General features: G+C 47.3%; 1 protein-coding gene across 4 annotated transcripts in view; it reads left to right on the top strand.

Moving 5' to 3' along the window:
• Positions 1 to 1108: 1108 nt before the first annotated feature.
• Positions 1109 to 17484, top strand: part of DCTN1 (dynactin subunit 1) — a 134683-nt gene continuing 118307 nt past the window's right edge. Inside the window, exon 1 of one of the 4 annotated variants that reach the window (XM_050944872.1) lies at positions 1109 to 1199. The gene's annotated coding sequence lies outside the window, so the exon portion shown is untranslated. Of the gene's footprint in view, positions 1200 to 1250; positions 1272 to 1624; positions 1832 to 9104; positions 9234 to 17484 lie in introns of those variants that run through there. The other 3 variants (XM_050944876.1, XM_050944874.1, XM_050944875.1) reach the window with 3 other exon arrangements.

The raw sequence follows: 17484 nt of genomic DNA, 5'->3' as shown, positions 1-17484 counted from the left end.
TAGGGGTGGGGGGGTGCTGGAACTGGGGGGGTGTGGGGGGGTGTTGGAACTAGGGGTATAGGGGTGTAGGAGGGTTGTTGGAACTAGGAGGGTGTGTGTCTGTAGGTGCTGGAACTAGGAGGGGTGTAGGGGGGCTGCTGGATCTAGGGGTGTGTGTCTGTAGGTGCTGGAAATAGAGGTGTAGGGGTGGGGGGGTGCTGGAACTAGGGGGGGTGTAGGGGGGGTGTTGGAACTAGGGGTGTAGGGGTGGGGGATGCTGGAACTAGGGGGGGTGTAGGGGGGGTGCTGGAACTAGGGGGGTGTCTGTAGGTGCTGGAACTAGGGGGGGTGTAGGGGGGGTGTTGGAACTAGGGGTGTAGGGGTGGGGGGGGTGCTGGAACTAGGGGGGGTGTAGGGGGGGTGTTGGAACTAGGGGTATAGGGGTGGGGGTGTTGGAACTAGGGGGGGTGTAGGGGGGGTGCTGGATCTAGGGGTGTAGGGGTTGGGGGGTGCTGGAACTAGGGGGGGTGTAGGGGGGGTGTTGGAACTAGGGGTATAGGGGTGGGGGTGTTGGAACTAGGGGTGTGTGTCTGTAGGTGCTGGAACTAGGGGTGTAGGGGTGGGGGGGTGCTGGAACTGGGGGGGTGTGGGGGGGTGTTGGAACTAGGGGTGTGTGTCTGTAGGTGCTGGAACTAGGGGTGTAGGGGTGGGGGGGTGCTGGAACTGGGGGGGTGTGGGGGGGTGTTGGAACTAGGGGTATAGGGGTGGGGGGGTGCTGGAACTAGGGGGGGTGTTGGAACTAGGGGGGGTGTAGGGGGGGTGTTGGAACTAGGGGTATAGGGGTGTAGGGGGGGTGTTGGAACTAGGGGTATAGGGGTGGGGGTGTTGGATCTAGGGGTGTGTGTGTTTGTAGGTGCTGGTGCGCTCAGACCCCCGCCCCGGCAGCGGCTCCCTGGCGCTGCCCCCACACACCGGGTCCCTCAGGATCAGCCCCCCCCGTGCACTCGCTGGTCCCCTACTGGCGCGCCTGCCCCGCCCCTCCTTGTTTTAGGCCCCGCCCCCTATGTCCCCTTCCCCTTGCCGTACAGTGATCTCACGCCTCGCTTCTTGTTGGCCTCCGCGGCTTACCGCGCCTGCGCGACCCTTTCCGTAGGACCCGTGCGGGCTGCCCAGGCGATGCCTGACCGGAAAGTTCCGCATTGAGAAACCGGCGAGTGCGGGTGTGTCAGGCGGTACGATCGCCAACCGCGGGCAAGGGGCGGGGCGGGCGGAGCCGGGGGCCGGAGCCGAGGGTGAGCAGCTCAGGGGGCGGCCGGGCAGCAGGTACCGACCCCCCGCGGCACCGGACAGGGCTCCCTCTGCGGGGCGGCTCCCGTCTGCGAGGGTTGGTGCTGGGATGGGCAGCCCCCCGGGATTGGGGGTGAGGTGGCCCCTGGGGGCCAGGGCGGGGGGGCTCCCGTCTGCGAGGGTTGGCGCTGGGTTGGGCAGCCCCCTGGGGAATGGGGGGTGGGGTGGCCCCCGGGGCCAGGGCGGGGGGGCTCCCGTCTGCGAGGGTTGGCGCTGGGTTGGGCAGCCCCCTGGGGAATGGGGGGTGGGGTGGCCCCGGGGGCCAGGGCGGGGGGGCTCCCGTCTGCGAGGGTTGGCGCTGGGATGGGCAGCCCCACCTCCCTGCCCCGGGTTGGTGCCAGGGCGGGGCACTGCAGAAGTTTCTCTTTGCAGCCGGTTTCCTGTTGGCTGCTGATGTGGCCCTTTCAGCCCAGACCTGCCTTTTGTCTGGAGGTTTAGTCTTAATATTGCAGTGGTGCCTGGTTGGGCTCTGGCGGCCTGGGGGCTGGACGGACATAGGGAGGAGGTGGGTTCTCGTCCCTGCCCCCAAGAACTCCCGCTCTAAGGTTTTGGTTTATGTAGTGTAAAGAGATCAAGTGCCAAGGAAATGAGTGATGCTTAGCATTGCTCAAGACCCAGCTCACCCTGGCAATTCTGCGGGAAGGGGGCACCGTAACCCAGCAAGCATTCTCTTTATCTCCCTGTGGTGGTGAAGCCTAATCGAGCTCTCTTGAAATCAGTGTGGCTATAAAACGCAAGAAAAGAGTGAGGTTGAATCGCCCATTGCTTTGGCAGCTGTTTTCAGTCCTAATCTGGTTCTCATATGATGTGGGGGCAGCACAGAAATGAGGAATTTTGCTAATGTTTTACTGTAAATTAAAAAAAAATCCCCTCTTTAATGGGGGTGTACTTAACCTCTAGATCAGTGGTTCTCAAACTTTTGTACTGGTGACCTCTTTCACATAGTAAGCCTCTGAGTGCGACCCCCCTTAAATTAAAAACACTTTTTAAATATATTTAACCCATTATAAATGCTTGAGGCAAAGCGGGGTTTAGGGTGGAGGCTGACAGCTCACAACCCCCCATGTAATAACCTCGTGACCCCCTGAGGGGTCCCAACCCTAGTTTGAGAACCCCTGCTCTAGATAGTACTCTCTGAGGTGCTGTGTAAACATTAATAGAGCCTTGCATTTCCCCTATGACGTAAGTAGGTGGCAGAGTTCCCATTTTATAGATGGGAAACCTCAGGCACAAAGAAGTGAAATAATTTCCCCATAGTGAGTTATCGGCATAGTTGGAATTAGAACTCTAGAGTTCTGGACTCCTAGCTCTCGTCTGAGACCACCAGTGTGTGGTTAGAAACAGTTCTGCTTTATTTAATCTTTATATTCCTCATTGATAATGTTGCTAGGGATAATTGCATGAAAACTGGTTCTTCATTTATTGATTCATTTGCCTTCTGCCCCACCTGGAGACCCAAACATTAATAGTGGTATTTATTCATTTGTGAAGCCCTTTCTGCTTGTATCAGTGCTGTCCAGACAGCACTGTGATACAGTTCACACACATACAGCAGTGGCACTGTTAGAGGGATGTGGAAAGGTGTTTTCTTTCACAGTTTAGGAAGAGAAGTGCTAGTACAAATGTCAATGAATGAACTATTTCCACAATTTGGTAACAGTTATTTCCAAGCAGGTGACCTATTTGTAGAAACAAAGATTCTGTTTTTGTGCAGCTGTTCCTATCAGCAAACTTTTAAAAACAAATGAGAGCATATCCAGAAAGGCCAAAATACCCCCAGAGACTCTTACAGAAGTGGGATTGTTCTTAAACATAATGACGCCTGCATAGAACGTTTTAAAAAACACACATTTTTTCAGTTTAACTCAGATGCTGCTTGTTGCTACAATTTTTTTACATTTCAATGTAATTCACCTTTTTCCTTGGTGAGATGCTTTCAACCTTCAACCCATCCAAGGCATGGAAGCAGGTTTCATTTTGCTGACTGTAGTTACATATTCTTTCAAACATCTTGCCTTTGGTGATCAAGAACTCTGCAGAGTGTAATAAAATCACAAAAAAACAAAATCATTATGGATTGCCTATAGAAACCCAAATCTGACTATAGCATCTCTTGTACTAAAAGTATTCCAATTCATTTCACACGTATAACATCTTCGAAATGCTTTAAACAACAAATTAAAGTTTAACATGCATCTGTGAAACATGCACAAAACACTTTTGCCAACACAGGTGTTGATTTAAAAAGCTTTATCTTTTAGTGGTTTTGAGGCACTCTGTTGTGATTACAGTGTTCTAGAACTTCAGATTTGCCTGCCTCCTAGTATGAAACTCTTCTAAGGGACAAAACACAAGATAATCCAAAACACGAATCCTTGGCCCCACATCCTTGCTACCATAAGTGAACTTTTATGTAGTCTAGACTGGCATCTGAAAGCACGTTCATAAGGAGGGAAAGCTTTAAAAGTGTGTGATTTTTTTTTTTTTTAATGGGGTAAGCCTTCCTAGGGAGCATATGTTGCTGGGGCAGAAGTTGAGGTGCTGATCATTTGCTGCGGGGAAAAGTGTCATATTTTGAGGGCAGTAGGAAATCTGTGTCCTTGGATAATATCCCATCGGCACAAGTGGATATATGCTTGTGGAGGCTCTTCATGCAAATCCCTACTTTCTTATTGGCTATTGGTGTATAGTCTTTGAGAAATACTTCTACAGGTAAGAGCAGCTTACTCCTCTGATTGGCTGAGAATTCTGCCAGTCAGATGTCCCCTAAGGTGCAGGTTGGAGCTCTAGTTAGCCAATGGCATTGATTCCTCAATCCTGTGTATTTTTCTAAATACATCTGCTCTGTGCCAGACACTGTCATTTCTTGGGCACAAGAACAAAATATAATGCAACGCACAGTCAAACTGTGGAGCCTGTTGCCAGGGGATGTTGTGAAGGTCAAAACTATAATGGAGTTCAGAAGGGAATTAGATAAGTTCATGGAGGATAGGTCCATCAATAGCCATTAGCTAATGTGGTCAGGGATTCAACCCTGTGCTCTGAGGGTCCCTAGGCACTGTTTGCCAGAAGCTGGGAATGGGCAGCAGGGGACGGATCACTTAGACTCATAGACTTTAAGGTCAGAAGGGACCATTATGATCGTCTAGTCTGACCACCTGCACAACGCAGGCCACAGAATCTCACCCACCCACTCGTGTAACAACTCCCTAACCTATATCTGACTTACTGAAGTCCTCAAATTGTGTTTGAAGACCTCAAGCTGCAGAGAATCCTCCAGCAAGTGACCCATGCCCCACGCTGCAGAGGAAGGCGAAAAACTTACAGGGCCTCTGCCAATCTGCCCTTGAGGAAAATTCTTTCCCGACTGCAAATATGACGATCAGTTAAACTCTGAGCATGTGGGCAAGACTCACCAGCCAGCACCCAAGAAAGAATTCTGTGTAGTAACTCAGATCCCACCCCATCACAGGCCATTGGGCATATTTACTGCTAATAGTCAAACACCAATTAATTGCCAAAATTAGTCTACCCCATCATACCATCCCTTCCATAAACTTATCAAGCTTAGTCTTGAAGCCAGATGTCTTTTGCCCCCACTACTCCCCTTGGAAGGCTGTTCCAGAACTTCACTCCTCTAATGGTTAGAAACCTTTGTCTAATTTCAAGTCTAAACTTCCTAGTATCCAGTTTATATCCATTTGTTCGTGTCTACATTAGTACTAAGCTTAAATAATTCCTCTCCCTCCCTGATATTTGTCCCTCTGATTATATTTATAAAGAGTAATCATATCTCCCCTCAGCCTTCTTTTGGTTAGGCTAAACAAGCCAAGCTCTTTGAGTCTCCTTTCATAAGACAGATCTTCCATTCCTCGGATCATCTTAGTAGCCCATCTCTGTACCTGTTCCAGTTTGAACTCATCCTTCTTAAACATGGGAGACTGGAACTGCACACACTATTCCAGATAAGGTCTCACCAGTGCCTTGTGAAACAGTACTTACACCTCCTTATCTCCAGTGGAAATACCTCGCCTGATGCATCCCAAGACCGCATTAGCTTTTTTAACTGCCATATCACATTGGCCGCTCATCGTCATCCTGTGATCAACCAATACTCTGAGGTCCTTCTCCTCCTCTGTTACTTCCAACTGATGTGTCCCCAATTTATAACCAAAATTCTTGTTATTAATCCCTAAATGCCTGACGTTGCACTTTTCACTATTAAATTTCATCCTATTACTATTACTCCAGTTTACAAGGTCATCCAGATCTTTCTGTATGATATCCTGGTCCTTCTCTGTATTAGCAATACCTCCCAGCTTTGTGTCATCCGCAGACTTTATTAGCACATTCCCACTTTTTGTGCCAAGGTCGGTAATAAAAAGATTTAAATAAGACTGGTCCCAGAACCGATCCCTGAGGTACTCCACTACTAACCTCCCTCCAGCCTGACAGTTCACCTTTCAGTACGACCTGTTGTTGTCTCCCCTTTAACCAGTTACTTATCCACCTTTCAATTTTCATCTTGATCCCCACCTTTTCCAAATTAGCTGATAATTCCCCATGTGGAACCGTATCAAATGCCTTACTGAAATCAAGGTAAATTAGATCCACTGCGTTTCCTTTGTCTAAAATATCTATTACCATCTCAAAGAAGGAGATCAGGTTGGCTTGGCACGATCTACCTTTTGTAAAACCATGTTGTATTTTTTCTCAATTACCATTGACCTCAATGTCCTTAACTACTTTCTCCTTCAGAATTTTTTCCAAAACCTTGCGTACTACAGATGTCAAACTGACAGGCTTGTAGTTACTTGGATCACTTTTTTGTTGTTTCTTAAAAATAGGAGCTATGTTAGCAATTCTCCAGTCGTACGGTACAACCCCTGAGTTTACTGATTCATTAAAAATTCTTGCTAATGGGCTTGCAATTTCATGTGCCAGTTCCTTAAATATTCTTGGATGAAGATTATCTGGGCCCTCCAGTTTAGTCCCATTAAGCTGTTTGAGTTTAGCTTCTACCTCAGATGTGGTAAGATCTACCTCCATATCCTCATTCCCATTTGTCATCCTACCATTATCCCTAAGCTCCTCATTAAAGACAGGCAAAGTATTTGTTTAGATATTGGGCCATGCCTAGATGATCCTTAATCTCCACTCCATCCTCAGTGTTTAGCGGTTCCACTTCTTCTTTCTTTTTTTTCTTCTTATTTATATGGCTATAGAACCTTTTACTATTGGTTTTAATTCCCTTTGCAAGGTCCAACTCTACATGACTTTTGGCCTTTCTCACTTTATCCCTACATGTTCTGACCTCGTTAAGGTAGCTTTCCTTGCTGATCACTCCCATCTTCCACTCCTTGTAGGCCTTCTACTTTTTCTTGATGACTCCCTGTTCTGTTCATTCCCTCTGAAGCACCTGTCATTGGCCACTGTTTGAAGACAGAACACTGGGCTAGAAGGACCGTTGGTCTGACGCAGTGTGGCCGTTCTTATGTTCTTAAGTGGGTGTCTGAAAGCTGGATCTTTGATTAGCTCTGTAATTTAGTGTTAGTGTTGACATTTGGGCATTGAGTAAATACAGCAGTGCTTGTTGAGACAGTCATCCTAGTGCTGCCTCATTGTTACTGTCCAGTGTGTTTACTTCTGTGCTCAATGTAAGCTGTCATCTTTAAAAGACTTGATAAACATGAACCTGCACGTGAGGTATTTGAATAGAAGCTGGTATTCTGTAACTCCTTTTGTACATAACGAGGTAGACGTTGCTGGTGCAGTCACGCTATGGGCAGCTTTTCTGCACTCAGTGGGTACCTCACCCCGGTACGGAGCTTGAGAACGTCCCCATACCCTCTAGCTTCCAGGTGAACAGCCACTGGCAATGAGGAGAGAGAACCCTGGTGTGATGCTGGTGTGAAGGATGACACCTCTAACAGTGCAGCAGCTGGGGATGACCCTTTGCTCTGGTGACAGCGCTGGATGTTTGCACAGGGCCTAGTGGGGACTTCTATCAGAGGTGAGAGATGGAGCTAGGAAGACAGCAGGCCTTCTGTGCTACTAGTGCAGGGAAGGAAGGAACGTCTCTTCCGTCCCCCCCATGCTCCGATAGAGAGAGCGAGTGCCCTTCCGTGAGAGTCACAAACAAGCAGACCTGAAGACTGAGGCTGGTTCTTCAGCAGGAACGTGGAATGATGTAAGCTACTAGGATCTGAAATAGCAGATATTTGGGGGAGACTGGTAGTGGCACGCTCTCTTCTTGCCTATGTGTCTGTGCAGTGCCCATCACAATGGGGCTCTGATTCTGACCGGGCCTTTAGGTGCTACCACCATACAGATATGACATAACACAAAGAGGGAAGGAGTCTCTGACGTCTACCAAGTCCATGGTGACCTGCTTTCTCTCCTCCACCCTCCAGACCTCTCTTGTTTGCACTCTTCCTTGATGGAGCTCGCTTCCATGGATTCCTTCCCTCAAAGCACACAGCTGAGAGGCCTGACTTCCTCTTATGCCTTTCTTCCTGCCTACCCCTGCACACCCTCTTCGTCCTCCAGCACTTCTCTTGAGAGAGTCAGCCCCAGTAATCAGTTCTTCCCAAAGACCTTTAATGGATGAGTTAGAGAGCAGAGAGATCCCCTCCGCTTGCTTCATTATCAGGTGGATCGTTTTATCACGGCACGCCAACGACCCTCATTTCTGAATGGAAAACTCGGCCTGGTGATGCTCGTGTCTTGACATTAAAGATAAATGACTAATAGTCACTGTACCCAGTTAACTTGCATACTGCAGTTGTTGCGTAAATGCCATTACAGACCTTAAATCTCATTATTACAAATTAAACCTTTCCTCCAGATGGCTTTGATGGCAAGAAACAATTTCAGTGGGACTCACTCCAGACTGAATCAGGCCATTTCATAATGACAGTGAGCCACACAAGGATGTGTTGGCCTAGATAGCGCCCCTGATTGAATGGCTGCATTCTAGAACACTGTGAGTTTCTCTTAGTAGTCGGTGCAGTAGAGTGCTCTTTTTTTCTCTCTTTTGTGAACCGAAATTCACTACTCCTTCCAGTTCGTTCAGGTGCAGCCCAGTAGATTCACTGAGCACCTTTGGTGGAGTCCTGTAACATCACATCCTTTATTAGCTAGGTGGGAGGGACAGTCTCAACCTAGGACGTGGGTGATCTGGATTCCATTTGGCTCTGCCAAAGGCTTGCCAGGTAACCTCGGGCAGGTCCCTCCACATAGGGTCAGTAATATCGACGCACTTCACAGATTCATTGCTAAGTGAAATGCAAAGCACTTTACAATCCTCTGCTGGACACGTCTAGCAGTACCAGGTCTAACTGGTTACTAGGAGAGGGGTCTCTGGAGCTGTCGGTTTGGAGGTTTGAGCCTTCATTTGTGAGATGTCTGCAGCATAAAGACCCAAATCCCCATTGGGACCTTTGGATGCTGAGTTGCAGGGGTTTCTGCATTTACCCTTCAAGGGCTTGGGAGGTCTGGAGTAAATCCAGTTTAAAGAATAACATATTACCACATGAGTCCGAACAGAAATAATTTAGAAAATACATGAGGATTGTGATACACTCAGATATAAAATTAACCTTGAGCCACATCTCCCCTTCAGCATCCCGATGAATGTTCTTCTCCATCTGTCTGTTTGGGTGGTTACATGATTTGCGTGTATGTGTTAATGCTGCAATGTGGGTGGTTTCTCATCGAGTTATATTGCTTCTCTTCCTAGATACCTTTATAAATGAGCCTTAATTTCAGTTTTTCAGTATTTTGAAGATAAAGAATAATGTTGCATATCAGAAAACCAGCAATGCACTGAACGAGATGAGCTGAATTAAAAAATGTGTATTAATGGTTCAGAGGGCGGAGGAAAATGACAGGAGTGCAGCTAATCGGTAAAAAGCAATTTTGTTTTGTCAGCAGTATCGTTTAAATCCAAATAAGGAAGGAACAGTGAAAACATTTGTTTTAGTTGCTTTAAATCTTTGAGCTATAAGAGCAGAGTAGGTGTATGTTTAAGAGTTTACCCTGGATACAGTTAGAAACAATGAAGGTTAAATGCTATGTACAGTGTATAGATGGTTAAAGGCCAAAGCTATTGATGACTATGGAAAGGTGTTCAGCTGTGAAATAATGGGTGCGTTGTTTTGATGGAGATGATCTTGAGCTGAAATTGACTAACCTCTTCCTGTTACCAGACAGATGTAGCTTGGCTGCAGCATCCTGTGTTCCTCAGTGTTGCTATGGTTACCTTTTCAGTGAGGTGCTTCTGATAGATTGATTGCAATCTTGATCGCTTCAGTTTTAGCTAACCAGAAAAACGTGGAATGTGTGGCATAAGGAATAGAAAACAAAAATAACAACCTCACTGTCCGTCAGTGCTTGCAGGCTGGCGTTGTTGCTGCTCTGGCTGTTGCTGAAGTTGTGAAATGGTGCAGTTTTTCAGAGCGCAGGCTCGCAGCACTCACCATCTGCAGGGTCCTAGTGCCAAGTGGATCAATTCTCATTTTAAGATGAAGTTGGGGTTTCCTGCAGCGAACAAAGTAGCTGACCTGATTGTCAGAATTTTAGCTAATAGCTAGGATCTAACCTCTTGTGTTCTGGCTATTTGCAGGTCAGAGTTAGCAGTGATTTGCCTTAGGTATATTGTAACAAACTTTTCCTGTTTGCTGGTCTTGAATGACAGACAGGGTCATAGGAACCTGACTTCTGGTGTTTTGATGACAGTGGCCTCTCAGTCTATTGAACTTTCAGAAGCTTCCCTTACCTAGTAGCTACTGTTTAGGGCACCAGCCATCACCCCACCCCACTCCTATCCCTACAGAGAGGGAGGGGGCCTGTCCTACCCTGACTTCGTTTCCCCACGGAGGACAGTGGCAGTTGTAGCGGTTGTTGCTTTGTGGAGTGGGGTTTATATTCATTCTTATTTTAACACCTTTATTGTGGCAGTGCCTAGAAATTTACCAGGCTAGGGTTCCATTTTTCCAGATGCTGTATAGACAGAACAGCTGACAGTTGCGATTTTTATTCGGAAAAGTGTCTGTAAATATTACTGTAGTAAGCACCTAAGGGACCCGATCACAGACAGGGCTTGGTTGTGTTAGGTGCTGTACAAACACAGAAACAAGAGTATCCCAGCCTCAAAGAACTTACAAATTAAATGTAAGACACAAGACAACAGATGGCTGCAGACTGACTGAGTACAAAGACACAATATGGCAGTATTAGTCAGCATGATGAGGTGCTTAGCTGTTGTCAGTTTTTTGTGGGCATCGTGGAAAAGAGTTTTAAGGAGTGAAGCTCCTGACTCAGCAGATCTACTCCCTGCATGTGTTGGGGTTGCAGCTGCACAGTGTGCGGGGAAAAAATCAGATTTTACTCCTGTTGGCTTTCCAGGAGCCAGTACAGCAACAGCAGAGGGAGTTGGGTTTTATTCTGGCTCAGCCATCAACTGTAGGGTTAAGAAGCTCCAACTGCAGGGCCAAAGTTTGTCCTTACTTAAACCTCAATATAGTTTTCAGAGGGGTGTAACTGAGGGCAGGCTTTAAATAGTATGGGATCATTGCATACATATACCTGAAGGCAGAATCTGGCCTGCAGTGTCTTACTGTTTTTGAAGCATGAACAAGCAAGAACCTAGCTTGACTTTCAGGTCCCCAAGGGAGTTTGCAGGGCTGGCAGTTAGAAAAACAATCTTCTTGCTTGCAAATTGAGCAGACTTGGTCTGGAGTCAGGTTGACACAGTAAAGATGGAAACTCACGGTGGTGTTTTTAGAATTGTTTTTCACACCAGCATCTCGCTGCAAGACTCTAAGCTGCTGAAAGGTCCGCAAGAGGTTTGACAAGAGCTGAAGCTATTTCAGGGGACCCCAATAGCATGTTAAGTGTAACATAGGCTGACAGAATGTTGCTGTTTGTTAATAAATTACGTTGACGCTTGTGGAGGTTCTTAAACTTTGTGCTCAGTTCAGCTGACCGAATTATCAGGTTGCTCTTACAATGTGACAGCTGCTCTCTCCAGTGGACTCCCCATGTCCTGTGACATTTTAGGGTTTGGTTTTTTAGTTGAAAAGCTTTGGCTTTGTTGTTGACGTTTAGGGTAATATCTGTGGCACTCTCCACTAGCATATGGGCACCTCACCTAGTTTGTTCTTGTAGGTGCCACGGGGATGTTCTATGACTGCAGATGTGAGGAAGTGCCTGAGAGGCGCTCGCTCGCCCTTTAAAACGCAGTCTGTGTTACAAAAACCTCGGCGGTGCTGAGTTTCTCCTGGCAACTCCCCTGTGAGGTGGGGTGAATAACATCCCCGTGCTGCACCACCCGAGTCTGTGGCAGAGCTAGGAATAGAGTCCAAGTGTCCACTGCCTTAATGACAAGACCAGCCGCCCTTTCCTGTGAGCTCGTTAGCGATGGTCCAGTAATGGCGACTCACATCTATAGCACTGGTGGATAAACACCATTGGACGTGGCTCTAGCCGGATGACCTCCTGGGTGGTTGGGTCTCACTCCCCAGGAAGGAAGGGCTGGTGAGGTACAGTAGCCTGCTCCTCATCGAAGGGGAGGATTCTGCCACTGCTTGCCAGTGAACTGAGGAGCACTTTTGTCTATTCTCTTGTCAGTGCAGGATGAGTCCCTACAATATGTTTCTCTTACCAGCTTTTTCTAAGGTGCTTATTGCTGTGATAGTCGGCTATCCTATTTAGTGCTCATTAAAAACCACCTGGCTAGATCCTGCTTCAGAAGTTAACTTCTTGACTCAAGGGAAACCTTGAATGCAGAGTGAAAATTCAAGACCATTGGACTTCAGAGTGCATAGCAACTCTGGCAGAAAATAATCTCCCTAGCTGGTAGAACTATGGCTTTTGCCACCTACTCCTTTGTTAGAAAGGTGCGGAAGCTGTCAGTCGCGTAGCAGGGCTCCTGTTTGAACAGATTAGAGCAAGTCATGGTAGAAAATACACCAAGTGAAGCAGAGATGACCTCATTACTTGTGTTCTGCCTTGAGTTCATCGAATTCAGTCGTGAATGCCAATGTAAACCTATGTCGTAATACGTATTTTGACTTGGCTTTTAAGGATCATGGGAAAATATACCATAAAATACAAAATATTTGTAAAAGCAGCAGAGAGTCCTGTGACGCCTTATAGACTAACAGACATATTGGAGCATGAGCTTTTGTGGGTGAATACCCACTTCGTGGGATGCATGTATTTGTTTATTTCATACTTCGTACCAAGCTCCCCATAAATATCTGCAAAGCAACTATGTTAGCCGCCAAATGTCTCCTTAAAACTCGCCTCTGCCACGATGCCTGCAAAATGCAAGACAATTAGCATGCTGTTGACTGCTGCTTATTACGCCCCCCCCAGTCTGTATCCACCTGCTGTCTCTGATTTTATACTTGGAATCCAGGTTTTTTGGTGCAGGGCCTGCCTTTGTGTGTGCGTGAGGCATGGCTGGGGCCTCTACTTGTGTATTACAAAAAGTAAATCTCACAATGCCCTAAGCAGGGTTTCCCAAAGCTTTCATAGCACAGCCCACATCATTACTACAGAAATGATCTTAAGGACACTTCCTCCCTCAGAACTGAGGCTGGTGCAATGTACTGTAGCCTGCTCATTAAACAGGGCACTTTGCTGGAGCGCACGTTGTCAGTGCCCTTGTGATCTTCACTGTCTGATGAGGGGGTTCCTGGGGATTCTGTTGATTGTGACCTATAGGCTATAGAGTCCTCAAAGCAGTGGTCACCAACCTTTTTCGTCTGACCACGGAAGACCGTGGCGGCGGGCGAGCATCCGCCGAAATTCCGCTGACAAGTGGCAACATCAGTAGGTGTCGCTGCCGACAAACAGCATCATCCAGAGACGTCACCACCAAAATACTGCTGAAAATCTGTGGCATTTTGACAGCAATGCCTCTGGATGACGCAGCTTGTCAGCGGCATTTCGGCAGATGCTAGTCAGCCAGCCAGTACGCGGGCGCACTTAGACGCCCTGGTGGGTGCTATGGTGCCCGTGGGCACCGCGTTAGGGACCCCTGCCCCAAAGGATTTTGAGGCCTACCTGACAAAAGGCTCATGCCCTGAGCAGCACTCAGGGGAGCATGTTCTAGAGTCTCATGGAAAGCACCATGCATGCAGTCTTCTCCTTTGAAACCAGGGCTGGCTAGCTCAAGCACCTACACTGGTCATGGAACAAGGCAGATTCCTCGGTGGCCGTGATCCAGCCATTTAGGACTCTCAAGGCCAAGACAAACATCTTTGGGAATGTCTATACTGCAGTTGCAAGGTGGGATTGCTGCATGTGTAGACGTACCTGAGCTAGCATTAATCTAGCTAGTTTAGGTATTGGAGTAGTGAAACCACGGCAGCTTGAGATTCAGCATGGGCTGTACAAGGCCAGCTGTACCGCTGGGTAGCTGTGCAGCTAGCCTGCCCTGGCATGCATGTTGCTGTGGCTTTGCTGCTCTGGTTCCTGAGCTAGCTCAGCTTTGTCTACATGAACTGCGGTCACACCCTGTGGTTGCAGTATAGACCTATCCAGGGACTCCATCCTAAAGCTAATTGGAGTCAGTGGGAACTACAATGCAATGTGCGCTGTCTATGAATCACTGCTTAAATGTATGGCATTGTTCTGCAATACTTTTCATTTCCAGCTGGTCCCTGTGCGAAGCACACTACAGCTCTAGTGTCTTGGAGCGACACAGGCGTAAAGAGCTGGGGCAGTGTCTGCATCGGAAAGAAAAGGTGTACGCATTTGAGGTTCAAAGGGCGGGAGGAGTGCACCAGATCCCTGCAAACACCCCTCCCTCAAGGGGCTGGGGAAAGTAGAACAGGGACTGGTAGTGTTGCAGCCAGTCCTTGGGAGCAGCAAGGGCTCTTAATACCTTTGTGTGCCCTGGGCAGGCCGCTGGTATCTGCAGACTGCTGTCTACGATTTGAGTCTGGATGTTACTCTGACTGCCCCCCACTCCCTCCGTCTCAGTACCTCCTCTACCAGCTTTGCTCTCCTTGCTCCCTTTCCCCCTCAGTTCCCCTCCTTTCGCCTTCCTTCCTTCCCACCACTCCCTTGCTCCTACCTATTCCTGCTAATGCCCCATACCTGGCCCCATAATAAAATTAAATAAAAGTAAGTTCATGCATTTTTTAAAGTACTGGAGTTAACATATCATGTGCCTGGAGTTAACATATCATGTGCCAAAGATCATCCCGCTCACTTTGCGTGTACACTAGTCTCCCTTCTACTTCCATTTGTCTCCATTGTGTCGAGTTAGATTATAAGTTTTTTGGAGCAGGGAGCGTGTCTTCCTAAATGTGTGTTGGGTGCCTAGCAAACTCTGATCAGGGCTGCTGCGCAGGACAGCTGGTGCCTAGCAAACCCTGATCAGGGCTGCTGTGCAGGACAGCTATAGAAACAAGTTTCTTGTCCACCGCAGCTACAGTTATGAACTATAGGTTTGACTCTGGCACTTTCCTTAGTGATCCCAGCTAGGTTGTTCCAGATCCTTGCAGACTGCTCAGTAGCAGTGGCCTGTCTCAATCATCTGTGGGAGGGCTCAGGTCTCGTAGGTAAGGAGATGGTCTCTGCTTGCCTATTGCAGGGGGTAGTATACTTGCAGTCACCAGTCTGAGTTGAAGGGAGTGAGGGTCACTTATGTATGTGTTGCAAGCATTTCCTGGCAGGCTTCCCCCTGCCAGAGCATTTCCCTGCTGGGGGATAGGCTCCGGCAGCTGGACGCTACGTCGCTCCCAATAGGAGTTTAGATGTGGGAAGCCTGCTTGGGCATGTAGAGAGCTGTGTGGTGTATTCCGTAGGGTTCAGGCATGTAGAGTACGTGCTCTGCTGTGGTCTAGTCTGTTTGCCTAAACCATGTCTCTCTGTCTACACAGCTGTTCATACCTGTGCTAGCTGGTGTGCAGTGCCACCAGAAACGTAGATGTACCTACAGATAGGGGAGCTAATGGAGTTACCTCTGGCAGTTGTTTTGCCATAATCACCAGGTGAACGTTCCCTTGCTTCTGCCTTAGCAGTGTAACTGGTTAATATGGACTTATGGATGTCTTCCTGCCTCCCTGGAAAAGCTCTGTTCTTGGCAGCTGCTTTTCTCTCTTTCTCAAGGTGCTCCGTGGGGCACGGCAGGACAGTGTTGCTTATTAGCCAGCAGGCCCAACCAGATGCTACGATTCCTGAACCGTCTCTGTTTTCAGACACCTCTATTCATGATGCTTTTCTTCTTGTATTTCCCTCTTTCCTACAAGGAACAGAATCCCCTCCATTCTGATCCAGTTTTTCCTCCATGTAGCACGTTGGCTCTTGGGCTGACTGGTTGTGTTTGTGTGAGAGAGAGAGATTGGGAGGTATTAAATTTTGGAATCTCTCAAGCCTCAGCTCTTGAGACACGTGCCTTTAAGTGGCAAAGACTTTCCATAAGTATGAGACACAGATGGCTCTGTTCTCATTCTTGACCTATTTCAATAGCTGTGGAATCTTTTCTCCTTGTGGCAGGATTTCAAGGGATTTTGTTGAAGGCTCATTTGGCAGCCATCGCTGCTGCTCACGTTCTAGTCATTTTGTGGTGTCACTGTTTTAAGAGGCTCTGTCACAGAGGAGGCAGAACTTTGTTCTTACCCGGTCCCAGTCCTAGAACTCTAGAAACGAGTGCCCTCTTTGGTTCTGTTTGTCTGTCCTACTAGAAGCCAAGGCAGAAGTGTTCCCTTCAGTGACCCAGAAGACGAGGCCTCCACCACTTCCTTTGTAAGATGGTATCTTTCAGGTTTTATTTTTAGATTTTTAGGGTTTAAAAATGGGGTGAAAATAGCAATTTTGGGGTCAACTGTGGTTTTGTTTTTCAAATAAGAGACTTTCCTCCCAGGTTTTATATAAATATTTTCAGCTTCTGTATGATGATATCAAAGTCCCTGAGTAGCTATTAAAATGCCTGATATACTAGGAGCTGTGTGTGCTCCTATAAAACAGAAAGGAGTGACCTGCCAACACTACATGTAGATGGCAGTGACATTGAATGGGTGAATAACGTTATCTGTTTGGGTAGTCAGTTGACAACAGGAAGTTCTATGTCAAAAGTCTTAGGTTGGATCAGTCTTGCATCACTGGCATTGGATCTTCAGAAGCCTCTGTGGGATGTTTGTGTGACAACTAGGAACCGAGTGTTCAACTCGGTAGTGATAACTCCTATTAAATGGATCAGAAACATGGCAATTAAAAGCAGCCGAGGAGCAGAAACCAAGCAGTTGTCAGGATCGAAAGTTACAGTGTATTCTTAACAGTGTGGTCTGATTTCTGTCACAAATGAGGAGATATTTAGATGATCTTGGCAAGTTGCAATCTTGCAGCAGTTGAGAACAAGACGACTGCAGTAGCGGGGTCGTGTCCAGCGTGCAGAAGAATGTATGCTTTTACAGAAGGTTTATAGAGCTCAGGTTGAAGGAAGAAGAGCAACAAAGTCAACTGTGAATGAGGTTGGAAGATGCAATTTTGAGGGATTTAAGAAACTGAAATCCTCTATGCTGACTCTTGCCGAAGGAAGACGACTTGCAAGGGACTATTAAAGATGGAAATCCATTCTACGAGCCACTGTGGCTACATCATAGCCATATGAATCTGCTGCTGCTGTTACTGAGAGTGGAAAGGCATCATCAGTTGGACAGTACTGTCATTGACAATGTGTGTTGTGCTGGGGAGAGTGGAACTGTGTGGGCTTGGGGAAGGCCTTCACACCAGCACTGTCAGCAGGCACTCAAGTGGCCTGGTGAAGGTGTAGGTCACTTATTTGCAAGTTGATTGACAGACGTTGACCATTTGAGCAACTGGCTTTTTAATTGGACAATGCTGCAACACCTCAACAAAGTTGGGGGCTGGCTCCATGGGGAAATTAAAAAAGCAAAACAAAACATCAGGATTTAACCTTTTAAATTTTGCTTGAAGAAAGTGGGAAGTGTGTGTGTGTGTGTGTGTGTATGTATATATGTATATATATTCTGTTTTCAGGTCTAAATGCAAAGATAGTGCTCCGATTATTCCTCCCTACAGTTGACCTTATTAGTAGAGAAGTCTTCCTGATGTTCAGCCTGAGTTTTCCCTTTGCATAATTATATCTCATTACTTCTAGGAATCTAGACAGAAGAC

This window comes from Gopherus flavomarginatus, chromosome 3, assembly GCF_025201925.1.
Source record: "Gopherus flavomarginatus isolate rGopFla2 chromosome 3, rGopFla2.mat.asm, whole genome shotgun sequence".
NCBI lineage: Eukaryota > Metazoa > Chordata > Testudines > Testudinidae > Gopherus > Gopherus flavomarginatus.
Note: the sequence above shows the minus strand (reverse complement) of the source record. Positions and strands in the feature narration are given on the sequence as shown.